Source organism: Epinephelus fuscoguttatus, linkage group LG18 (genome assembly GCF_011397635.1).
Source record: "Epinephelus fuscoguttatus linkage group LG18, E.fuscoguttatus.final_Chr_v1".
Taxonomy (NCBI): domain Eukaryota; kingdom Metazoa; phylum Chordata; class Actinopteri; order Perciformes; family Serranidae; genus Epinephelus; species Epinephelus fuscoguttatus.
The window spans coordinates 15102158-15128707 of record NC_064769.1 but is presented as its reverse complement, the minus strand read 5'-3'; the positions used below and the strand labels follow the sequence as shown (position 1 = coordinate 15128707).

Sequence of the window (26550 nt, the reverse complement as noted above, 5' to 3'; positions counted from 1 at the left end):
CTATATTTGGTGATGAAATATTTAAAGCCATAGCAACTCACAGTACATTTGTAATTTCTTTATAGATTATATGACAAAGGCTTAAGTAACAAAATAAGATAAAAATGAATGTATTTCTCAGACTGTAAAGCTGTTAAATTTGACAGAACAAAAACAAGAAGAAGAGGAAGAAGATATACTTCATTAATCCCCGAGGGCAAGTTTATTTCATACTATTATCATATACACACAAGCCGGAAATACACACACATGCACAAACAGTACCTATACATGCATTGAATGGAAGGATGTCAGAGTGCGGGGGCTACCCATGGACAGGCACCCTAAGCAGTTGGGGGTTTGGTGCCTTGCTCAAGGGCACCTTTGCAGTGCACAGGAGACAAACTGGCACCTCTCCAGCCATGCTTCATATTCAGTCTGGACAGGGACTTGCACCAACGAACCTTCCCTACTCAAGTCCCTATGGGCCCAACAAGAGATACCTGTTGCTTTGTGAAGTCTGGGTTATGATGGAAAACGACACCCTAGTAGTCCATAATTTAAATGAGCTGCCTGATATTGTCAGCAGACATTTTTTTATGTATAAATGTCCTGTATTGATGTAGCACTTAGTAATAAACCTTTTTGTACAACTTTGTAGAACAGAAAAATGATTCAGACTTTAGTTTAGCTTGGACATGTGAGATGGTTGTATACATGATATACTGTACTGTGCAAAGGCACCTAACTGCACGGACAGTATTACCTTTTTGGTGATCTAACCAATCGTGCATTTTGATCAAACATGTGAGATTGAGAAAAACATTATTGTTGTTGGATATTGTTAGAAGTCTGGTACTGTGATTATGCTGTGGCTTCACTCCACAAGTTAAGACATGTATGTTTGTTTATATATTCTTTGAAAATTTACCATAAATAATCAAGACCATCCATCCATTTTCTAACCGCGTATCCTTTGGAGGGTCGCTGGGGTGCTGGAGCCTATCCCAGCTGACATTGAGAAGGATATAAAGCGAGGGGTAGGTACACCCTGGACAGGTTGCCAGACTATCACCGGGCTAACACATTCACACCTATGGGCAATTTAGCATCAATAATTAACCTATCCCTAATCTACATGTCTTTGGACTGGGGGAGGAAGCTGGAGAAAACCTACGCTGACACAGGGATAACATGCAAACTCCACACAGAGGGGCTCCCACACCCGGGATTGAACTGGGAACCCACTTGCTAACCACCACACCACCATGCTGCCCTAATGAAGACCATACTGATGTTGATTAAATACTTCAATTAGTAGCCTGGGCTACTATTTTCTTGAATTACTGAAATCAACAGGTCTATATTTGGGACAGGCCTTTAAGTCCGTTCACACAAAACTGTTGCTCAGCAAAGATCAGGAAATATAATCAAATTGTTTATCTAAACCAGTATGCATATTACTTGTATAAAAATGAGGCTTCAGATGATATATTAATTATGAATCATTCATTTGATCTAGCGCCGACAGCGCATCAGAGAAGAGAGTTAGGACACTTGAGGATTATGTCACCCGGCATACCAACACAACCCCATCCTGTTGAAACAATGCTCACAACTTGGATTCATCTTTAAGAAAAACCCTTTTGATTCTTTTGATCTGATGACATATGGACTAAAGGAATATATATAACTTACAGGGCAATTGAGGAAGGGACACATAATTTGAGGTAACGAACAACCCACTTTTATACATCCGAACAACCTCTATAAAAATGAACTGCTTGGCAACCAGACTAGGTGTTGAGGTATTGAGACAGGCCTTTATTTGTCAAAATGTGTAGCTACACCACACCTGTAAAAGGGACTGGGCTTGTCTCTAGGACTAGGCTTTTAATTGAAGATTCACAGTAAGAGACATTTGCTGTGATATATGTGATGTATGTTTTTAGATAATACACTTCAATGTATTTTAGCCAAATCATCTGTACAGTCAGAGTGTAGTGTTTCACAGCCTCACCTCTTTGTCCCTGTGCAAACATGTCAGATCAATAATTTTCGTCTGACATCCTTGGTAACTAAATACAAATTCACCTTATTTTATCTTGCAGCCAAATTCCATATACAGATGTGGTGCTATTGCTCAGTTCTGACGTTATGGTTCAAGTCAGGTGGGGTTCAAAAGTCTTCCTGAGGTCAATTACTTCACACTGCCCGCCAGGGGGCGCAGTTAAGTGCTTTATTGGATATAAGGCGGAATTTCCGGTGAAAACAATCCAATATCCCCTCTGGTACTATATCACAAACCCTCCATAGTGTCTGATGTAACAATTTAAATATATGTTGCCGCATAATATTCGTTGGGCCTCTAACTAAAGAAACAACTAGGGAGACCTATAGAATCTGTGCACGTGCAAGATACAACCATATGCATGAGCAGGGCAATGGTTCATTCAATATATGGATGACATTTCCGACATTTGCCACTAGATGGTGCTGCTTTGCTTTGCCACACTGGGGTAAGTCAACCTGTAGCACTCTAATATACAATCATAGTTATTCTCTATTGCAAAAATAATCATGTCACCTCCTAAAGTCTTTCACTAACCTGACCAGAAGTTATATATTAAACTATTATCAGTTTAGGGTAATATGTGAGCTAATAAATAAGCTTACATTTGAAAAAAATATGCCATTGCATTTACTCAAGTGAGAAGGTACAACAAACTCCTGTCCTTTTCCACTTCTGTATGTTTGTCTCATAGGAATTATTTCTGTTTCATGGGATTTAAGATAGTTGCTCAACTATCAGGTGTCTGAGAAACATAATAAAACAATACCACAAGTAATTATTGAGCAAATGTCTGTCTTATTGCTTGTTGTAATATTAGTTTGTTACATTTCTTCAGTAGCGGGGGAAAGAGAAGACCTGTCTCTGATTAGCTGACAGTTAGTAATCACTGAAGGTTGCCTCAGTTTTAAGCACTGACTCTTTTAACCTCTGCGAGACCTCATAAGTATCTTGTATTCAAAACCATATGGGGTTGTATCAAAATTTAGAGTTTATGGCCTATACTCTTACTATGAATGGACTGACCTCTGACTCTTGTGGTGTCGATCCTATCTTGTACCAGCTGACACACACGCACTCCCCTCTTGACTGATCCCAGACCAGCGCTGGCCCTTCTAGTGTTGTGAATAATTGTGGTCTGCCTTGTAGCATGGATACACCAGCTAGGGACTCTAAATATATCCAACTGGTGTGTCTGAAGAACTCAGGCATGAAGATCATGTACTTACACTGTAAATCTACACCTAACTCTATTACTTTCTCATCCATTGTGTGCGCGTGAGTGACTCACTGTTCCTGTTACATTTACATTTGGGGTGTTTATCTGATATTCTTATCTAAGGCAGCATTAAAATAAGCTTCACTGTGTGGTGTCTTTGTGTCTGTCTTTCTTTAACATCTACAAGTTAAGCATTAAATGTCATTCTTATGCAGAGTATAATTTAAAATATAAAAAATAAAATAAATATAAAAAGGGGGACAAGCAACACAAGAAAGAGCTACATATAGAAAACAGGTAAGTACATAATAATATATCTTTGAAAATGTGAATTTGTCTAAGTGGTGACAAATCATTTGAGCACCAGTATTACGTTTGGGTTTCAGCACACATTCCTTGGTCACCTGTTTTCTCTTAGCAGCACATGTCACAGAGTGAAGATAAACCCAGCTGCTTTACGTATTCATTTCAGGCAGCACTTACCGTCCCCTTTTAACTCCAGCCAGCCTTCATACCCTAAGCTCTCAAATCACCAGGGGCTGATATGAAAATAAACAATTTGTAGTATAGCGGATGATGCCTGGGAGTATTGGCATACTTAAGGATATGGCGAAGAAAAAGGGCATTATGGGCTTACCGCAGCTCAACCGGGGCAGGTAAATTACCCAACATTTGTTATTCAGTGAGCCCACAAAGCAGCCACAGAGGTAGAATGCGACGCTGTTCTATCTTCCACCAGCAGCAATCTGTCTTTCAGTCAAAGATGGTATTGTATTCGGGCCACAGTGCCATGGAAAGCCCCTCTCCCTCCTCCTCTGCCCTGCACAATGAGACAAGGGTCAGCCTGTCTTTCCTCCACTGTGTTTTTGATTCACTTCTCCTTTAGGAAAATGTTGTGTAACCTTTGACCTCCAACAGTGACCTTTTAAACCCACTGGCCCCACCTACAGGGTGTCCTCAGCCAAAGGTTTAAGGTAACTGACTCTTCACCAGGACTGCTGTAACCGGCCACAGAGGACACTGAGGTCATGTCCTCACTCATATTTCTGGAGATCTGCAGGGTTTGAAAGAGTGAATTAAAATGAAAGGGATTAGTAAGCTATTCTCCACACAAATTACATATCTGTAAAAAGAAGCCTTTCAAAAAGTCCTGCATAAAAATAAAAAAGTAAAAGTACAGAAGTTCTGTGAGCAGTGCAGAACAGCTGTTTCAGAGTGTTATTATATTTCATACTATTAGATTATAACCACAGTTGCATCAACACATGAACATTGTTTTAATCCTGTGGCCGGAGAAGGCCAAGCTAATTTTAACTTACTACTTATATTGTGTCAGTTTTACATAATAATGCACCATACTTTGACTTTTTAATCCACAATGTGACCATGCTTCAGCTGCATATAAATATCGTGGAGTAAAACTCAGAACATTTACCTCTAAAAGTAGGGGAGTAGCATAAAAATTCAAATATTTAAGCAAAATATAATTACCTCAAAATTGTACCAAAGGTTTTTTTTTTCTTTTTTTTTTTAAAAAAAAATTCTTATCCACTCTTGGACTCTTGAGGAAGTACTCAGATCTTTTACTTACGTAATACCGATACATCAAAATTAATTTGTTGATTATTTTTAAATCTGCAAATTAAGAGATAACTATATAGTATGACATTTACCTCTGGAATGTAGTGGAGCAAAAGTCTGATTAAAGCTGTATAAAATGGATGACTTTTACATACTTTCATTTGTTTTTTGGTATTTTCTGCTACTTTATACTTCTACTTCATGATTTCAGAGGCAAATATTGTACTTTCCACTGCACTACATTTATTTAGTAACTAAAGTTACTTTGCAGATTCTGATTAATATTATAAAATGTAGTCAACTTATCAGTTTTAATGCGTTACTATTGATTAAGGCAAGACTTTATTGATTCACAAGCTACCCAGCATTATGTAACGTAATTATCAGATTTACCAGCTGCAACATTAAAGTAAATATTAACACAACAATAATTATAATCTAATATTACAGTATAAATTATTCTGAAATTGAGCATTCTACATAATGAATATTTTTACTTAAGTACAAATTTGAATGCAGGACCTTTACTTGTAATCGAGTATTTCTAAATACAAGGTTTGAGTACTTCTGTCACCACTGGGTCTCTCACCACCACCAGCACCTCCTCCCCCTGCACCCAGCACCCTGCACCCAGCACCCTCCCCCTGTCTGTTGATATCACAGCCCGGAGAGGTTTGAATCCAGTCTCTGGCCCCAGCCGCCATGCTGAGCTGAGAGAGAGCGACCAACCAAACTTTGTCACGCCGCTGCTGCTGCTGCTGTACCGACGCACATCTCCGTACACGCCGGGACAAAGAGGAAACCTTCTCCACGGTGAGTAATGACACAAGTTATAACTCCAGTGCACAGTTTGGTCGGTGCTAGCAGAGAAGCGTCGGGACTTTCCTGTTTCAAATTGCTCAGTTATTTCAGCAGCCTGAGCCCCGCTGCTCGTGTTCATGCGTGCTGTCGCGGACTCGCTCAGCTGCACTTGTTGCACTGTAGCCCAAACCCCCACCGAGACACAAAAGAATTTAAAAACGTCGCTATAATTGACGTTTCTCTCCGTTTTCACGTCGCAAAAACTTTTTAAAAACTTTCCCGCGACGTTGTAAAGCCGAGGTGCGTAAAAAAACTAAGATGTTAACGGACGACTGGTTGCTCCAAGAGTCCACGCACTCGCTGCTGTCACCGTCCTTGAAGCGCAAAATACCTCCTGAATATAATATTACGTGTTCACCAGCCGTGCTCACACAAATCTTTTTAAAGATTAAACTCCCCTTGCACTTTGAAAATGCCATTCTGGCACTCAGAGGTCACTCAGGGGTTTCTACCCTTGGCATGCATAAATCAAGGGTGCTCTTTGACTGCAGCAACAAAAGACTTTTTATTGACAGCACTGAAGCACATAGCCACGTTACCACAGTTTATATGAAGACTGGCTGGAGCATCAAACCATCCAAACCCCTGCTGCATACACCGCTGTGTGTCTCATGATATGTTTGTGCAGCAGCCTGGAAGGCATCTTGAGCCTGGGTAGGAGGGCAGGCCAGTGCAGCTGGGAGCCATCAGAGGATGATCATAAACCTTTCACCTGCATGCATGTCTAGTCTAAGTTGCTGTGGTGCTTTGTGGACTGGAGAGAGTAATAAGAGGTTATGGAGCTGCTGTCTGTCTCACCATTTGCCCTCTGGCCTGGCTAACTCAAGTCCCCGTGTCTCTGTGTGACTCTCTTGGCTCCTTGCAGTATAATTCAAAGTACACCATCATCACCGTGGTTCGTCTCTTGACCTTCTTAAACCCTGCAATGAAGTCAGGCTTTGGAGAGACCGAAGGACAGACGGGTTCCTTCACAAGCCCCACTTCTAATGTGAATTGATTCAGATTACAGCTGAAACAATTAATTAGTTAGTTGATTGACAGAAAATTGATTGATCAAATGTGAGACTGCTTTTTTAAATTCAATTATAGTGAACTGATTATCATTGATCAATCTGCTGATTACTCTTAGTCAATGAAACGTGCTCTGTAACATTAAAAAGTTCGAGCAAAATAACCATCACAATTTCAAAAACCAGAGAGGGCAACTCCATTTAGCTTATTTTGTCCGAACCACTACCCAAAGATGTTCAGTTTATTGTCATGTATTCACATTTAAGAAGTTGAAGAGCATCCATTTCTGTTTAGAAAACAAGTTTCAATTGTAATTTAATGTCCATTGATTAATTGTTTGAAAGATTACTTCACCCCCCGAATGACTGTTTAATATTTACCCCATGTTACGTTGAATTTGTGTTTTTCTTGCATGCGTCTGGTGAATGAAGAATCCAGAAATGGAGAAAAATCTTGATGAATTTAAGTCATTTGCCTCGGTGTGTAGCACAGCAAAACTCTCACACAACTTGTGCAGTGTAATGCAAGTCTCATTTATTTGGAGTGGGAATCACCAGAGGCTCCACGATTCAATATTATCACAATACTTTAATCCCAATACAATATTATTGCAATTTTAAATGTGTTGCAATATGCTCAATATTGTGGTAAAATCTTAAGAAAAAAAACTTAACTCTAAGAAAAGACTTTGTCACCATCTGTTGGATCTAATAAGAAAAAGTTTTCAGTCTGCTCAACTCGCCTCAGTCATTATTTTTTTGCAGCAAAATGTATGCATTGGACCAAAAAGCAGCTGATTATATAACTCAAGTACTAGGCTCTCAAAAGTTTAATTTGTATTTATAGAATTGATAATTAACACAGTTGAAAAATTGATACTTGGCACTGTGTGACGATACGATATTGCCACACAAAAATATTGCGATACTTTTCCTCCCACCTCTATCATTTATTCAGTTGTATGCTTGGTACTTCCAAAACAACACAGAACAGCCCTTTTAACCCCTTTGGTGTTTTAAAGGGTTAGTTTCATCAAAGTCATACAATAACACAAACTAACTAACTGATTGAGGCAGAGGTAGCCCAGCAGCTCACGTGTTCGGCGAGATAAAATTACGGTTTTTGTCAGTGGAGTCTGGCTCTGAAGAGGATTATATCGCACAAGTTGAATGACAGTTTGTTAACAGATGTCTTTATATAGTTCAATACAGGTTAGTGAACAAGGACCCCTTTTACTTCAATTCATCAAGAATTTTCTCCGTTTTTTGGATTCTTCGTTCACTGGACACATACGAGAAAAACAAAGTTTTCTTCACGAATACAGCCTTGTGAAGCAGAGGAATTGATATTCAAATGGTCACTTGGGGGTGAACTATTCTTTTAATCACCTAATTGTTTCAGCTCCATATTGATTATTAGCTGAAATCATTTTTGAGGCTAAAATGCAAAAAAATTGATGATTTCGGCTTCTCAAATGTGAGGATTTGCTGCTTTCCCTTGTCTTAAGTTAAAGAATAATTTGGGGGGTTTGGACTGTGGGACATACAAAAAAAAGCTAATGGGAGACGTCATCTTGGGTTCCAGGAAACTGTGATTTATTATTAATCAAGAAAATAATCTATAAATTGATTTCTAATGAAACTTATAATTAGTTGCAGCAAGGTTCCTGATAAACAGAAGAATTTGTGAAATTGCAGTGTTTGTCTTTCCCACACACTCTTTTTAACATTTGACACCGGCTCATTATGAGCCTATATATTAGAGTCAGAGTCATATGAGCCACTCATATGATTAAAGGACTGAATGCTCCTCACTTAGGAGTAAGGAAACACCCCTCATGTTATATACAGGCTTACATTGCATAAGCACTCTGGAATTTTGTAACATGCCAGCTATTTAGTTTTCCCCTTAAATACAGCTGTTGTGTTTTCTAAATCTGTTTTCCACTGCTTCGTTAGCGGCATTAACTGCCCCTCCTCTGCCACTTAGCATTTCACTGAAATGCATAGGCTATGACATCCCTCAGTAAGTAATTCTTCTGCCTCATCGACTTTGATTCCACAGGTCCTCAGCTAGGTCGTATCAGGCATGGGGGCAGCCACCCGGATCTTGTCAATATGATGGGCTGGCTGGCGCTTCAGTGGCACCCGGGCAAGCCAGAATTATGTCAGCCAGACCCTCAGGGGGGCCCGCAGAGCTAGCCAGAACAGGATATTGCTGTGTGATCATTCACCAGCAGCAGACAAATCATTAAACCAGTGGCTGCGTGCCGCTGAGAGGCTCAGGCATTTCTGTCTGTCACACTGACTTTCCCCTCAGGTTAGAGGTTGTGTTTGCATTGCAAGGCTGTCATTGACTCTTGCAGGGTTTGGAACTGCCATTGGAAAGAAGGGTAAATATGGTAGATGTATTATTTTGTGTGAAAATAGATGCAAATCTTTTTTCCATTCTGTTTTCACTGCACAGTCTTTAAGGTAAACTGGAGTCTTTCTTTTTGTAGACTTTCCCTTACCTGCTTTTTATAGGAGGAAATCTTTGCACACATGTTGCTTTCCCGGGACTTCCCATTTCAGGCAAGCTAATTATGCTATTTTTAACATGTGTGTGTCTGTGTTTGATTTGTTTAAATTCTATTAGTGGAGAAACTGAGCTATCTTTAAGTCGCTGTTTGTCTTTTTCCCACATTCATTGGAAGCACAGGATTCACATGCACTAAATGAAATTACACAGAACACTCCTGCTTGTTAATGATAACCACACGTAAACATGCAAACTCGTCTGTAGAGTCCTCTTTTTAAATCAATTATCAATTTAAAATGGGTGGGAAATGGGAATTTAGTCAGGAGCTGTGTCACTGAAAGAGAGCTTTGTTTTAAACTTGAACTTTGTGCAGAAATGGCGCTTGTTTTGGATGTCAGGGGTTATTTACTTGGATGCCTTGTTTGGGTCTCAGACCAAGCCCTGGCTGTTTGTCAAATTTCTCTCTTGTAAAAAAAAAAAAAAAAGTTAGGAGCATTGAATTGGTACTGGAGTGCATCCAGTGTTGCATATAGGAGCTCACAAATAAGCACACACACTGCGTTTTAGGTGTTTCTGTTCAGATCCAAATGCAATTATTCGACCACCTCAAAGAGACTTTTAGGAGACGTCACATTTCTTCACATGCTTACAGTGAGTGACTGTCAGGTAATTGAATAAGCTCTTAATGGATTTCGGGGGTGACCATTCATGAGCCCTCAGAGGCTTTCTTCTCTGCCCCTCTGCTGAGTTTGGTCGTCAGCCAGTCTCCTCGAGTAGAAAAGGCTGAAATACCTGCAAATGGTGCGGGCAGTAGCACTTCACCTCCTGCTGTGGAGGTCACTGTAAAAGGTGCGATGTCTTTGACACGGACACACACGACCCCTTGTTTTTCCCTCCTGCTCATTTGCAATCTAATTATCAGGAATCTGCCCGGCAGTCGACTCTGCAATAACGCCTCACTTTAAAGGGACAGTTCACCCCTAGATCAAGATATACATATTTTTCCTTTTACCCTTTAGTGCTATTATTAATCTAGATTGTTTTGGTGTGAGTTGCTGAGTGTCGGAGATATTGGCCATAGAGATGTCTGCCTTCTCTCGAATATAATGGACATTGATGGCACTCGCCTTGTGGTGCTCTACAACAATGTCTCTTTCCAGAAGTCATGACCTGGTTACTCAAGATAATCCACAGGCCTTGTCGTGAGCAGTTTTATGTAGGAATTATTTTCTTTCTACCAAACTACACTGGCTAACCATATCACCACGCAGAAGAAAGCGTGCTTCTACGGCTAGCTCACCTAGCACCACTGAGCTAGTTAACATTACAGCTCAATGAGGATGATGCCGTTAATATCTAGGCTACATCTTGCGGTCATCAGCATGAGCCTTTCATCTTTGAGTACATGCACTCCTTCTTTTGCGTTGTGATACAGTTGACGGGTGTAGTTTGGCACAAAGAAAATAGTTCCTACTTGAAACTGCCAACAACAAGGTCTGTGGGTTATCTTCACAAACCGGGTCATGGTTTCTGGAAAGAGACATTGCTATTGAGTTTTTCAGTGTATTTATTTATTTATTTGGTGCTTTGAGCATTAAAAGCTGAGTGCCATCTAGGCCCATTATTTGGAAAAAAGGCAGACATCTCGATGGCTGATCAAAACAATCTAGCTTGTTAAACAGCACTACAGGTAAGCGGACAAATATGTATTTTTGATTATGGGGCAAAATCGTCTTATTTCGATAAGAGAGTAACTCGGGAATCTGAGCCAAGTCCTCAACGAGGGCACGTCTCAAGCTCGTTGTAGACGGGAGGTTCCAGATGTAAAAGTGGATTCATGCGCTATATGCTGAAAGATGCACATGACAACAGTTTCCTTAGAGTCTTTTAGGAAACAAGCTAGGTGAGGTTGATGTATGACTTGCAGCAGCCTCATTGTTTTGGTCCTGCAGGAGTTAAAGGGTAAAGGTCAGGGGCCAGTCTGCAGTGCTCTGATGTTGAGGTGTGCTGTGCTGGCTCGACGAAACAGACATCTGGGGCAACCCCCACCTCTTCTTGAAACACACACAAACCTCCCCTGCCACACCCTTAGTACCCCAGCACCCCTCAGGCTGGAATAATTTCCTATTGGCAAAGAGAAAAGCATCTGGCTCCATATCAGCCGCAGACAGTGGCATATGTCGGCGCTTTATGTGTGCGCCCATGTGTTACTGGCCATGCATAATGCATTGCTGCATTCCTGGGATGTCTCAGCAATATTGTCTCGTGATTGAACATTGGTTTCAGATCAGCCAATACAAAAACAAACACTGGATGTTGAGCTTGGTTTCCTGTTTGTCTTTGTGTAGCTTGTAAGGTGACAATAAAGGTAAAGAATGGTCCACACCCTTCGAGGCTCAGTCGCTTTAATAGTTTCAACAGTTCAAGCATTAGCGCTAACAGGAATATAATTGCATTTATGAAAGCAGCACAGGAACTCAGTGAAGATTCCCAAGATGCTGCACCCAAAGCTATGACTGCTTTTGCTGAGAGTGCAGGAAGCTTACTGATGCGTTGCTGCAGCGCTATTGACAGCTTGCTTGATGTTTTGAAAAGGTTCCCAGCGTTGTGTTGCTGAGAGCAGGGAGCTGGAAGGGAATGGAGCAGGGAGCTGGACTACATACAGTACATTCTGTTACTGTGGAGGATATCACTGTGTTTCACAGCTGAATGGAGAGGTGCTCTCTGTCCTTCTGCAACTTTAAGCAGCATTTGTTTATAGGTGATAGTTTTGCATAGCGACGATGTTGCAGGACAGAAACCTAATTTGCAGTCGACAGAATTTACTGTTTTCTCCTTGTTGTGCATGTTTGTTGCCAGTTAATTAGGTACAGCTACATTAAATTAATGCAGCAGCCATTACATAAATCATACCTGTAGGGTTCTTAAGTTGAAACTTGTGTTGAATCTCTATTAGTCTGCACAAGTTTACGCAGGAGGTCTCTGATAAATAGGTGACTGAATGTATATATCACCCAGGGCTAAATACAGTGCTGAGAGAGAGCAGCAGCTGGACCTGCAGTCCCCATTCACAAAAAAAGTCCCCACAACAATAGACACAACCTCACAGATGCAGATACACACTACCCCAACCTTAACCCCCTCCCCCTCATCTTCCTTCCCTTCACTCGCCACCCCAAATTCCCCCTCCCCCTCCTCAGCAATTGTGTGCATTGACGCTTTCCAGAGGCGTGATCTCTGCACCGTCGCTCCCCACTGGCGAGCAGCATTTTGACTGCTGTGACAAGGGAAAGGCAAACCTGGGTGTTTTGTTATACACTCACATGAAGACACCCTGCCACTGACATGCGTTTAAATGAAACATCCCTTTAATGCAAGCGCTGTCCCTCCACCCTTTGCAGCCTGTTGTGCTTTTTTTTTAGTGTTTATCCTGCGAGAGAGAGAGAGAGAGAGAGAGAGAGAGATCGAAGGAGGGAGTGACAGAGAGAAGGAGCATGACCGGGGAGTAGAGAGGGAGGAGGTGACAGACCGCTCGTGCTGGATGATCATATTCTATTTTCTTTTTTTCATCTGTCATGCAAACCATCGCTGACTCTCCCAGTAATAACAGTGTGACTGAGGCAGGTTGGAAGAGCCTGTCATTCAGCGTTCTCCTCTGTCAACCTGCAGGAGCTCTCCTGCTCAGATTATGGTAAGATTCACGTCGCAAAACAGCTTGTGCAAGTGTGTCGACTGCTGGCGTCTCACAATGTCAACACCTCTGCCATAGCAACCAGATATGTTTTTATGCTTACTATGTGCAGCTGAGAGGGTCTTCAGGATAGGGAGTGCTATTTTTACTCAAATTGCGTTCGGGAGGTAAATAATTCAGTGTTGTGGTGGATGGCATGTTTTCATGATGCAGTGAGTGGGACTGTGCTGTGCTTTATTTGTGAGAATACCCACATATCTCACCTAGATCAGCTGCTTTTTGCTGCACTTTTATGAGCTAAGATTTCAGATGTTTAACGAAGACTGTTCACTGTTGTTTGCTGCTTTGTTCACAGTAAAGCCGGGCACACACTGTATGGATTGAGCCTAATTTTAGAGCCGAATGTCTGCCAGATTGGTTGTTGTTTGGCGTGCAGTCACTGGATCACGAAGCCTGATTAACCATCAGATTGATATCTGGCAAAATTCTTGTCTGCTGTCTCTTGGTCTGACCAGTTCCATGTTCTGATTTCCATCATATCTGCTGTCAAGAGATCCGCTCCAAACTGCGGTGAGCTTGTTTTAATATCACTGGAGTAGTATTTCACATGCTGTCGCTCAAACTACATAAGGTGACACTGCTGTGATATTAAACTGAATTTAGACCATATTGTCTGCATCTTCCAGACATCTGCGGCTCCACTTTTTTCTGTTTTTCTCAGTAACGCTGCCTTTCCATCTTTATGTCAACATGCAGGATGCAGCCATCTTGTTTTAATAAACTTTATTGCAATTGTCTCTGGACATAACCAAGTGTGATCAGCCAAGTCGTGGCAGGTCAATGATCCGTGCAGTGTGAGCATAAAATTCGCAGGTCGCAGCTTTAGCTGTGGAAACAGTTTGGGTTTTCTTGGCAGGCTGTTGTCAGTAGTTCATAAATCTCCCTCAAGAGAGGAAGGAGTGCCGTCCGAGGTTGGACATTTCAAATTTTCCTCTACCGTGCCATAAGTTGTTCTCTCTAACTGACATTGAAACACTTTATAAAGATGCTTGGTTTAATTGTTTGTGAGTGTTGGGCTTATGTAGATCAAAGCTAGCTATCATGTGTTTCAAAGTGCTATCGCTGCACTTCAAAGAGCACTGTTCTTCTGCCTCTGAGTACATCTCTATCTCAGCTGTGCACTGCTAGAAACCATTCTCTCTGTTGGCATTCACATGGCCTTTATTGAAACCACCAGCTGCAGATTTCTTGCAGCACATTTTGACTGTTGCACTCTGCGTTCAGTATTTTGTTGAGTGCCAGCATCCAGGCTGTGTGTCATTGTTTGCGTGAGAAGGCATCAGTGTAATTTTGGGCTTTGGGTAAGGAACTCCTGGCTTTGCAGGAAAACACTGCATACATCATCACAGCAGTGTGCATGGGTGAGCACGTGACATTTTTCATATAAAGCTCTCATACTTGGGTGGATTGCCACATTGTGCAAAAGCATGGACTCTTGCATATTTCGACAATTCGGTAATGTATGGAAATGTCATTTGGAAATAGACTTGTTGTGCTTCTGGAGAGAAATGCTGTGACATTTCATCCATAACATTCTTGTGGCAACTCAACAAAGAATGAGCCTAAGAATCTCTCCTAAATCTTTCAGATTTCACCCCAATTTGTCAAAATTTCTCAGATGGTAACTGTGACGTTGGAGTTTTTCCTCCTTAGAAAATATTTCCCATAAACACAGTGGCTGAGAGTCCAGAGGAAATGGAACTCAGTTGATTACTAGAGATTACTTGGGTGTATACAGCTAATGCCTGTTTCTCCGCTGAAGACAGGCGCATGGAAAAAAGAGCTTCCATTAGGCAGGAAAATGATGAGACAGACTGACAGGTAAACACTAGAAAAGAGGTCTTCCAGATACAGAGTTCAGAGTTCAGGGGTGATGCAGCATGGAAGAGGGGAAAAGAAAGCAGGGAAGACGAGGCACGTCAGCCTCTTGAGCCAAGATCCCCCCACAGACAGCTTGCCGCTGGCTGGCTCTGATGCTGGTGGCTGTCTGTCTGGGTTTGGGGCTGATAGGATTGGGTGGGGTTTACCCTCACTCCTCTGTCTCCCTCCAGTTGTAGTTGACAGCCATAAAACCATTAAGTCCTCTTTGGTTAATCAGCGGATTACTAACTGAAATAGACATATTTCGGAGGTAAAACATGATTTTAAAAAGCTTTCCTTTTCTGCTTCAGGTCTATTTTGTGTATCTAACTGGGTATCTAACCTTTATCTGCTTATGGAACATAAATCCCACTCTGGCAGGTCACAATCTGTGTAATGCCAGTCCGTTAACACATAACTGGGTATAATCTATAAATCTAACGTGCTGCTATCGTAATCTCTGAAAAGGCAGATAAGCTGAAGAGCTAATACCACTTTTGGAGGTTGCACATCAGCCAGCAGGACACAGGATGCGCCTCAGCTCATCGCCTCATTAAAATTTCAAAATGTGAATGCTGGCAGTGAACAGCTGCTGATTTATGTGCATTCCCAAATATGCATCATTAGCAGAGGTGTTTGTCTATAGATTTCCATAAATTACGGCATTTGTCACACTGTCCTGATAATTTATATTATCTTTTTATTAGTGATGATTTATGGATGATGCAAGCTTTTGTGCCGGGTGATGAACCAGCTGCACTGATCCAGCATTTGTCATCAGCGCCTCTCAGTCACACAATGCATTCTTCATCTCTGATTGGCTTCATACTGTCTGCCTGGAGGATTTCTTGGTGCACTCTATTTATGCTAGCTAGCTGGCTGGTTGGCTGCCTTGGTAACTATGGTAACAGTATCCCCCAGAAAGTTGAAGAGACCAGGGCTTGCTAGGCTAATTGTGAGCAAGTGAAGCGTGTCTGCAAAGTTAGCTGTAGTCCCAGCAGCCTGGACCGCGGCCTGTTCGGGGGATTTTATGCAGCAGCACAATCAAAGCAATTTGCAAACATTTCTTTTATGAAGTATTTGTAGCTTATCAGAGGACATTTAATCATCTAGCTACTTGACCTACATACTTATAGAAGAAAACAATGTACATAATTCATGAGAAAAAGGCATAAACTTGGAACTAAATCACCATTACAAACACTTTACTAATAGTGTGCAATTATGTTGCACACTAATTATCATCAATTATCAACCTGCTTTTCAGTGTTTGAGTATTTATAATGATAATTACACAGTTACACTATCGATTACCAGAAGATTAATCTGAAAGGAATTGATTCATGGTTTTATTCGTCTTCCAGGCAAAATTGGCAAACATTTCCTGGTTCTTGCTTCTCCGATATCAGGATTTGTTTTTTCTTTGTCATTAATGATAGTTGACCGAACATCTTTTTGTTTTATTCATCCAGAGGTCTAAAACCCAGCTTTTTGGATATATCAACTTGGGCTATGGTAGGCATTTGTCACTCTTTTAGCGAAATCCTAAATGATTGAGTTGCTTTTTTTCCACCTGGACCTTTATGCTCTGCCATTTCTCCTCTACTCATCACGCTCTAACCTGTGACAGGCTGTCATGCTACCATAACTGTTACACGTTCACATTTATGTCGTTTTTTTTGTCGAACTGCAAGTCGCACGTAGGTTTACTTTACCAAAGGTTAATGACAAAATCACTTTATGACACTGATTTCGTGTGGGCATGGCATGAGAGAAAAGTTGGAGAGATCCTGTGCTGTTACTGGCAGAGTCACTGCGTGAGTTCCCACTGAGCAGTAACTTGCCAAAAGAGTCCGGGAGAAGTCCAGGGCTTAACGACACCACATTTTATGCTACAATACTGAAGCCGCTCCTCTTTTTCAAGCCACTGCAGAGTTGGTAATAATTTCCCTTTCAGCCATATTTGTTGTTGCTGTGGGTATGTATGACGTCAATTTGTCAATAAGTTGAAATATCGCTAGTATCACAATATGAATTTGTCATATGATATTAAAAATTGTGCCAGAATTATCGTGAACGAGATGATATGGCACACCCCTATTTCTCACTATTACTTTAATAGACAAAACAATGAATTGATAATGAAATTAAAGCTTTAAATTATGTCACCTTAACAGCCCTATTTAAACTGCCTCTTCACTGCCTCTGTATTATGCGGGCGACCCACTGCTGGCAGATTTGAAAAGTAGCTGCTTGCAGTTAGCAGCTAACTCAAAAAAGCTGATGCTATTGCGTCACATGTCATGCTTGTCACGCCTCTTTTGTCTCTGCAATGCCAGCATGCTATGTAAACTCCCACACTGGGGCAGGATGATGTTGCTGTTATTTGGTTGTGTGCAAAAATGCAAAAGCAGTGTAAAAAAAAGACTTTGTAGAGGCCCCATGATACGATCACTGTGTAAATACAGTTATTGATATCATCTATTCTTGTCTGCCTACAGTAGGTGTTAATGATGAATGATTTATTCTAAACTAACATTGCTTTGTTTCTCTCTTGTAGACTGGTGTTGTGACATTTGCCCTGGGCCTTTCCCTCAACCGTTTCCAACTGTGTGAAGAAAAGTGAAAAGGAGTTTTAATGAATCAGTATTCGCTAGCCGACGCGATGACAGACAAGTAAGCAGTTTATCTTTTTTTCCAGAAGTGTGATTTGTGTATTTGTGTAAAGAGCCCACTGTACTCTGTGGCTCCTTTGTATAGCGTGAAGTAAGAAGATGATGTTGTCCCTGTGATTACACTTCTCTCGCTTTGCACAAGATTGTCTCCTGGAAGTGTTTGTGTGAGTGTGTTTTCAGTGCAGAAGTGGAGGAGAATCGGGGGGTTTTGGCAGCACAGAGAGAAGTGTGTTGTGCTGGGGGGTTGGTATAAAGACAGTCTGTTTTACCCCCGAAGACGTATGACATTTGCATCAGGGCTGATTTGCATTCTTGTTCACTGTGCTGGTATGTTGCTGCTGTTAGTTGGTCTTTATTTCCCTGACAAAACACAGTCATTTAAAAGGTTTGGAGCCTTTGCTGTTCTACCTCTTCCTTTGCTCCTTCTGTGTTCTCCCTTTTATTTCTTTTTTTGTGGATCCTTGTTCCCTCTTTTCATTTTGGACCCGCTCCCTATCTCTTTTCTCTTTTTGTCTCTTTTGTCAACTTTGCCTTTGTCTCCCACTCTGCTGTTTGTTGGATTCGATCTACACAGAGAGGACGGAGAATTTAGGTGCAGTAAGCAAAATAATCTGCTGTCAGCGTTCATAATAAGCGGAATAAGAGGTGTGGGCCAGTCAGCTGAAAGGGATAGGCGCAAAATACACGGCGAAGGCCAAACAAGGCCAGGCCTATTATGTGCTTGAGTTACAGCAAGTGAAAGGGGTAGTTAAAAAAAAAAAAAGTTCGGCCAGCACCAAACCTAAGAAACAGGTTGTTTTTAGAATACTGTGATGGATTGTAGTGATAATGGATGCATGTGCAGGGCTTAGTGGAGAGGCAGAGGAGGTTTGTATGCGTACAGGAAAGTATAATGTTGATGTGAATTAGTGTTTGTATGCACTTAGTCAACCTCCAGCATCTCTCCATTTATTACTAATGCACCTGTTTTGAGAAAGAGAGAAAGAAAAGGGGGAAATCTGGTGAGTCACTCTGTCTTTTATGCAGCAGGCCTCAGGGTAGCACCCGCGGCTAACACCAGCACAATATAATGTCAGTATAAAATATCTAAGTTGGTTAGTAGAGCTGGATAATACTATATTTGCCCAGTGGGGAATTTCTCTTGCAAATTAGAAGGTTGCACCACTTAAGCCATTCCCTTAAGAGCATGCATTGCAATTTTTGCAGAGCCAGACATTTAGGCTTTGGAAATTTTTAAGTGTTTTGGATGCAACATAAAAGGCAAACAAGAAAAAAAAGATGTTCTTGGAAGCTTTATCCTGCAAACAAGATGCAGCAATATTTTTTAATAAGGCTCTGCTGGACCAAATCAAAGCAAAGTGAAGTGAAGGTTTGGAGTTTCTAAGTAAGTGATGATGTTGTTGACAAGCTGTCCCGTCGGATGAAAGGTATCCGAGCAACCGGAGAGGGGCGAAAGGGGGTGGGGGTGGTAAGTTTATTGTGCGCTTGATGCTAGTCCATGTTGTAGGATGATTGTTCGTGGTGGAAGAATGATAAATGTTACGCCAAAAGGAAGTGAGGGGAAAAGTTGGAGGACGTGCCCCCCGACGGTGATAGCGAACAAAGCCTCCCTCAACATGGGACTACTTAAGATTCATGCAAAGGCTGAAGAAGACGGCCTCTTATTTTCTCTCTAACACACACACATGTATTCCTCCCGTTCTTCTCTCTAGCTCACTCATGAGCAAACATTTACACATAGCGGGATATCAGTGGACATTCCTGTAGATAATGTGCATTCCAGTCGGTGTTCCCAGATACACACTAGCCTGCAGACATGCCTTGAACAAATGAAATACTTTGAACTCGCAATTTTCTGCCACTTCTAACAAAATGCATACAGAAAGTGAAATGCACAGTCTTCTTCTTTTTTTTTTTTTTCTTCAGTAAAAGAGTTTGCGCCTGTTGTCCATGCAGATGTCGCTTTTGATTCAGGAGCTGATAATCCAGCTGCAAATGTGCCCTCGTACCCTCAAAAATGAACATGTCTCAATTGCAGGATTTTAAGTTCAACCTCCTATTGTACCAGGATGCTCCGAGATGAGGAAAGTTTCTAAAGCCAGATTTGCTCCGCAGTGCTTGTAGACAGGGATTCTTTCTGTTGAAATTCAAGCCCGCGTTAATCCTCTTCAACACACTGCTTTTGTGTGTGTATTTGTGTGCGAAAGTACAGAGTCCATGCACCCTCCATCCAGGATTTGGATGAACTGGAATTTCACCCAGTTGTTGTGTTATTTTGCCTCTCTCAAAATGATTTGCACCAGGGTTCACTGTGTTGCATCATGTTTGAAAGTAGGACAGAAAGACGGTGTCCCAAATGCACAGAGGGAATGTAATCATATGAAAATATGTCACATGGTATATTAAAAAACATGAAAAAAAAATTGTTTTTCTGAAATGCATTTGTAAGTGTAAGCTGTGGGTTGCACTGGGTGTCTCTGATCACTGGGGAAAACACAAAAAGGAAAGAAGGATGGAAAAATGCGTCGTTCCATAAGCCCCCAAACCATACTCATGTTTCTTTATGTAACGGCTCCATTCTTGTTTTCCATAAGGAGAATCCTCCTCCTACTCATTCCTCCTGGTTCCTCTCTTTGTCCTCTCTCCTCAACCACTGTATGAATTTGCACGCTCGAATATCCTCTCTCATAGCAAACCCTGTTTTCTCTCTCTTCCTCTGTCCCTCTCGTTTTCCTTCCCTCCCCCACCTGTGGTGGTGCATGCTGACAACCCTGTCAGAGACTTGGGACGTTTATAGATGGACACTAAGGGTGGTTGCACAGATGAGTGTGTATGTGTGTGTGTGTGTGTGGTGGGGGGCTTTTACTGGAATGACCATACTGTCATAGAGATGGGAGGCCTTTTCCCAGTCTACTGTATATCTGTTTTCTTTGTGGAGCTATCTGTGTCAGTTAAGGCCCCACATATGTGTATTCATGTCAGCCTCAAGGGAGCGAGGATCCAAAACCGCCATCAGAAGCTGGTTAAAAGCTTTTCTAACAGTCACTAACACAAAGCTGCATCATGTATTCTAGTTAGAAACCTGCTTAACTCCCAAGTGTCTGATCAAAAGTTGCACCCTAGAGACATTTGAAGACTGAATAGTAGGATATGTTCAGGACACACATTTAACAGAGTGCCCTTCTTTGTGCAGTCCGCTCTGCAGTTTGACATTTGGTTTGTAGAATAATATTTTTGCATTTTTCCTACTTTGCATCAAGCACCTGAATTTATTTTTTTAAACATGTTCTTAGCTCTTAACTGCATCTCATATAACGATAACTCCATGCTGATGTTTAGGGTTAGGTCGGTCCACCACTTCTGATCCAAACTTAAATATCTCCGTAACAATTAGATCGATTGCTACATGGGTGATTCCCCTATGAAATGTAATATGTCTGGACAGCTACTGGATGAATTGTCATGAAATCTGATACAACTAAAATATGGTCCGCAGAGCATGAGAGTTTTTTTCGATGATCCTCTAACTTTTCATCTAGCTCTGCCAGCAGGTCAAAGTCTGTCAAATTTTTTGGTTTATGTCCAGAAACGTGCAAAAGTGACGTTACTGTCTGCATAAGCTGTACTGTGTACTTTCAAGCTGCAGACTTCTACTGGGCATGCGGACGTGCACACCGTTTCATTCATAGTACATTTGAGGGTCCTTGTCCTGATCTACACTCCATTCCAGTTGTCCAGGGTTGTCTTTGTTTTCTTTAAAAGACTAATTATATAAATGTGGGTACTCAAGGATCTTTTCACACAACCTCTCTTCAAAACAAACATCCAGCATTTTTTAATCATCTTCTTCTACTTGGAAACCAGCTGGAGGTGCAACTGCCACCAACTGCATTTGAGTGTAGAGCAAGAGATTATATTTTGTAACTGAAGCATGCGCAGTCTGAGCGCTTGATATGTATACGATCCACGCAGTCACAAGTAGGGGTCATGTGGGCATGGGCGGGTGACGGCATTTATGTTACACGGACCAAAGCAGAACCTCACAGACAGGGAAACTACGAAGCAGACTTAAGCCACACTGAGCCACTAGCAAATGTTTAAGAAAAAAAAAAAAAAAAAAAACAGGAGCCGCTGGTAGCCGAGTGGTTGCAGTGCATACCACGTGACAGCAACACCCCAAGTTCGCTTCTGGCCTTAGGACCTTTTTGCACGTCATACCCCTCGCTCTCTCCCCCTGTAAAGAAAGAAAAGAAAGCCTATAAAGCAGAACAATGAGTTACAAAAGCTCAAACCGAGACCTTGTATCAGCTCAGGGGAAAATCAGGTGTCACAGTGGAGCGAGCTCAATAGCCCATCCTGGTATGTTTACCAAAGGCTGGGTTTCTGAAGTAGGGCCTATTAATAAATTTGTTCTGGCTTTAAGAGTCTTCAAAAGGCCAACGTTGCCCAGTCCTCATTCAAGTCCACTCATCAATTAAAAAAAACCCAGACCCTTGACATCTCCACTTCCTCTTTGTGCCCTCTCCAGACCGCTGTGTCACCAAGGGCGTGGTTTGGGGGCACGGTTGGGCTCGCACCCGGGCCCGACACCCACTCAGACGTCCTGAATTGAGACATGTGAAGGCGTGGTGTCACCGGTGTCATTTGGATTCGTGGGTGCATAGTAAAAAGTCTGTATCAGCTGTCACAGGGTTTTGTGGGAGCCGAGGGAAGCCAAGTCAGAGTGCTTCCTAAGGATGTCGAGGGGGATGCACCCTTTGCCCTATGGCTCATCAATCTTACGCAACTGTCATCTTCTCCCAGTGGTCCACTGATGCTGTCAGAGGAGGGAGAGAGGCTGGGACTTGCTGCGTCGTCGTCATGTTTGTGCTCGCTTGCATCCATGGTTTTTTTCTTTGTGTGCGACAGTGCGTGTCTGTGAGTGAGGAAGTGACAGGAGAATGGGAAAGTCTGGAGGAAGATGGAAAAACAAAGGGTGATGCAGTGTGCTTAAAGTGGCTACACACTGCAGCTTTCAAGCATGGCGGTTGACCTTGATCTACAAGAGTAACCATCCTGAAACTGATAGTAACCATGAAACTAATCTGAAGCAATATGCTATTATTTATGGTCAGCTAAAATCAATATTTGATCAAAGAAATAGCCAACAAGCGATCTTGATATGGAGAAATATTCCGAACCACAGCCAAGTTATTACAGGATGCTGCGGTCAGTTAATAACATACAGTTATGTCTTGGCTGAATGTGATCCGATGTAAGCGAACAGCCCATGATTATAGTCTGGTGTGTATCATCTCTGCTTAACATAATCTGATTATTCTTTTATACAGTAGAGCAGGGCTGGTGGGGGCTGTGTTACAGTAGATTACCCCACCCAGCAAATGCTAATGAATCTGCATATTTGGGTTCATTTGGGTGACCTGAATTCAGTTGTCTGGAAGATTTGCCTTGTTCTGGGGTGGTATTTGTTGCTTCGTCAGCAGCATCCATTGTGTCGTATTTAGTCTGTTATTTTGGGATTTTACCAACTTTTTAAAATTCTTCATGTATTGAAAGACAATTTTAAAGTGTTTTTTAGGATGTAGAGATAAGGCATTGATTCCCTGTTAAAGAGTACCAGTAGGAATAGACTCAAACTGAACTATAGTCGAGGCAAAGTAAATATGTAAGCCCATGTTTTCCTCTCATACAGAGCTGGATTGTAGGGGACTGTGGGAATAAAGCTTGTGTACTTGTGCAAGGAGAATGTATTCAGCCTTGTTGTAAAGGTTTTCATTTTGCTCAGGGAAGCAGTCTAAGGGAACAGACTGGAAAGTTTTGTGAATGGAGGCTCAACCATCTGTCACAATGGCAATAAGATTTCTACCTTCCCTCCCTTTGACTTATAAAATCTTGTTTTCATGCACTGAAAAGAAAAGCTAAAGAATTTCCCAGCTGACTGTTCTGTTACCGCTGATGTAGATTATTCCCTGAAGTCTTTGTTCTGGTCTCGATTCATTAGTGATGCACAACTCCAGTGCTGATGCAGTACAAAATTTTTGAGGCCCTGAAAGCATTTTTTTCCAACAAGCTTCTTTTTGTGAGTGGTGCGGTCTTAGATGAAATTCTGCCAAAGCTAAAACAGTTTTGGTTGGTAGTTATCACACCACACTGACACATTCCTCATGAACCAGATTAGCTGATTTTGTGAGTGTTAAACTCTGAATAGATAATAACTAAAGATCATTTTATCCATGCTGGTTGTGGCTCTAGGGATGGCAATATCAGGCCATCAGTTGGTTGGATATGGTGATCTCTGACATTTCATCTAGTAGCACCAACAGATTAAATCTTTAACTTATCCAGTCAAATTTTTCAACATCTACTACAGAGACAGGCACAACATATGGCACAGACATTCATGGTTCCCAGACAATGAATCTTAATGACTTTCTTGATCCCCCAGACTTTCCCTTTAGTAACACCCTGAGGTTAACATCTGCTCATCTATTCTGGGTGAAATGTCTCGATAGCTAATTGGTTGCTTCCCTCTCAGGATGAATTCTGATAACTTTCAGCCTGTTTCAACCTGGTATTAACAAGCGTTTCGGTGGTCTAAACGAGGGATGTCAATGGTCAACCTTTAATCTGTTAGCTGCAGAAAATGTCTTTTACCAGTTACACATATCAGTCTGTAGGTTAATTTTGCCACTCTTCATATTGGTGCACATTCGGCCATTAAGGTTTGTGACACTGTCCTGACCTAACAATGTTACTGTGGAAACATTGTGCCTACCCTCTGGTCTTACCCCAGCTTGCACCACTAGCTAGCTTATGTTAACTCCCTCCCAATCTTGGAGGTGTGCAGTGCAGAGCGGCCAAGACATCAGTGAAGACCGGCGGTTGGGCAGTGGGCGTGTTACTACATGTTAACGCAGCTAGCTGGCTGTCTGTTAGCAAAGCTGACAGAAACCAAAATAAACAACACATGTTTACAACACAAAACATTAAACTGTCATCACCTCTAATTTGATAGTGCTTTTAAATGCAGCCCTAAAGCTCGCTGAGTCAGAGGCATGCTGGTCCAAAGGAAAGGCTTCCTGTATTTCATGTCTATCTTTTTTTTCTTAAAATTTACTGGGTTAGGTACCAGTTGATGGGTGTTGGCCTTTCAAAAGCAAAATTAACCGAAACTGTCATTCCTAATCTGAACACAAGTGGACAGCAGAAACACACCGGCATTCACACCCATGTCTCTCATCTGTCTCCAGCTGACCACTTGTGATCAGATTTCGTCACTGCCTGCATCAGTTAGGGTAGAAGGTCAAAGGGCCCTGTGCACAGTTATCATGTCCACACTCTAGGTAGCTGCTCGGTAGTGTGCTTGCCAGTCACTTTAGCAGACCAAAGAGATATATTTTTGCTTTGGGGGAGTTTAAAGACAAACTTAATGTCAAGTTGTTTGACCCGTCCTGCAAAGTTGTAAGTTGAAATGCATAATGCGACATTTCTCTGCATTCCACTATCAAATTGATAATCTCATAAATTGTGCAACATGTTCTCAGAATAAAAGTTGTGCAGATTTAAGGCTTGGCCCCGACTGACCTCTCATAGGATTAACCCACATAGGGCAGATTGGGCAGTGTTGAAGGCAGGGTGCCTTCATTTTATTTACATCTGGTTGATCCTCAGACGTGGCTGGCCACAGTGAACAGTCAGTCCTCTGTGGTGGATAAAGAAGTGGTAGAGGAAATGAATATAGCAGTCACAGGCCTCGGGTTCCTCTGATCGTATTAGCACAAGATAATGTTTATGGTTTGGCTGCTCACCATTCATTTGTCCTTGGTTATAAAAAGTTAGCACAGTATCCTGACAGACATCATATGATATCGCCGGCTTAGTGGTTGGTGGATATTTAAGTCGCTATATAATTGTTTTGTCCTTCCCAGAATGCTTTTATACCTCACTTGTGTATGTGTGTCTGTGTGTATATGTGTGTAGGTGATACTGCTATATGTTTTTGTAAATGTTTTGTTAATGTTTATTGTGCAACATGTGTTTTCATTGATTCATTAGTGTATCTGTCTAACCATGGTCTAGACAACTAACTACACATACACCAACTGCTCTCTCCCTCTTGTAGGCTCGCACACTTCATGACTGTCTTGTCTGATCTTTCTGTCTTCTCCCCCCCTCCCTAGCTTGAGGATTTTATAATTCTCTCCAGAGGAAGAGCGTCGCATCTTGTAAGGAGCCACAGGTCAGAAACTCTACTCCTCTCCCTCCCTCCCCCCCTTTTGTTGCTGTGCAGTCCAACACTGAGCTGCTCACGGGCCCGCATGCTTCAACACGAACGCTGCATGCTTCTCCAACCCCCCCTCCTCCTCTGTTACCACCTCGGGGCTTTACTCCTGTTTTTATTCCCCCTGCATGACCACACCTGGGCAATCCGCCTTTGATTTGATTCCGCTTGGCTTTGGTGCTTGTGGAGAAAAACGTTTGCAGTGATTTTCCTTTTTACCAATCATTTTGTTGTTTGTTCTCACCGTGTGATTTCCTTCCCTCTTTAAGTTATGATCCTCTTGTTTTATATCTGCTTTGAAGCGAGCTGATGGTTTATGTTGTCTTATTCATATGTAATAATGTTCATAGTGACATACACAGTGTACAGTGCAGCTGCCTGCTTCCGGTGGCCTTTTGGACAACCAGCTTTGCTCTGCAATTGACCATTCACTAAACAGTGCTTGTCCAATCATAGCACCAATCACTAAGCACAGCAGGCCTGTCCAGCATTGAATTTCTTCGAATGCTGACGCAGTGTGAAAGTGGCTTTAAACTGGAGTTTGTACAGTGGTTTCTTATCGCCTTTCAAAAAACAATGAAAATAATGTTTCCAACAATGTGTCTCCCTACAGTGTTAGCATTTACGGCTAACCAGTGCACCTAGCGTGACCTAACGTTATTTCCAATGGCAAGGAGCATATTTTTAGCCAAATACGTCATCATGTTGGGTTACACATTATGTTGCAAAAAGCCTTGTATA

At 41.8% G+C, this 26550-nt stretch overlaps 1 protein-coding gene across 3 annotated transcripts in view; it reads left to right on the top strand.

Moving 5' to 3' along the window:
• The first annotated feature begins 5499 nt into the window (after positions 1-5499).
• The window catches only part of sema4d (sema domain, immunoglobulin domain (Ig), transmembrane domain (TM) and short cytoplasmic domain, (semaphorin) 4D), a 50447-nt gene continuing 29396 nt past the window's right edge, over positions 5500-26550 (top strand). For 2 of the 3 annotated variants that reach the window (XM_049603447.1, XM_049603444.1), the window contains exons 1-3: positions 5500-5663; positions 17414-17529; positions 25709-25767. The gene's annotated coding sequence lies outside the window, so the exon portion shown is untranslated. Of the gene's footprint in view, positions 5664-12765; positions 12934-17413; positions 17530-25708; positions 25768-26550 lie in introns of those variants that run through there. The other variant, XM_049603445.1, reaches the window with a different exon arrangement.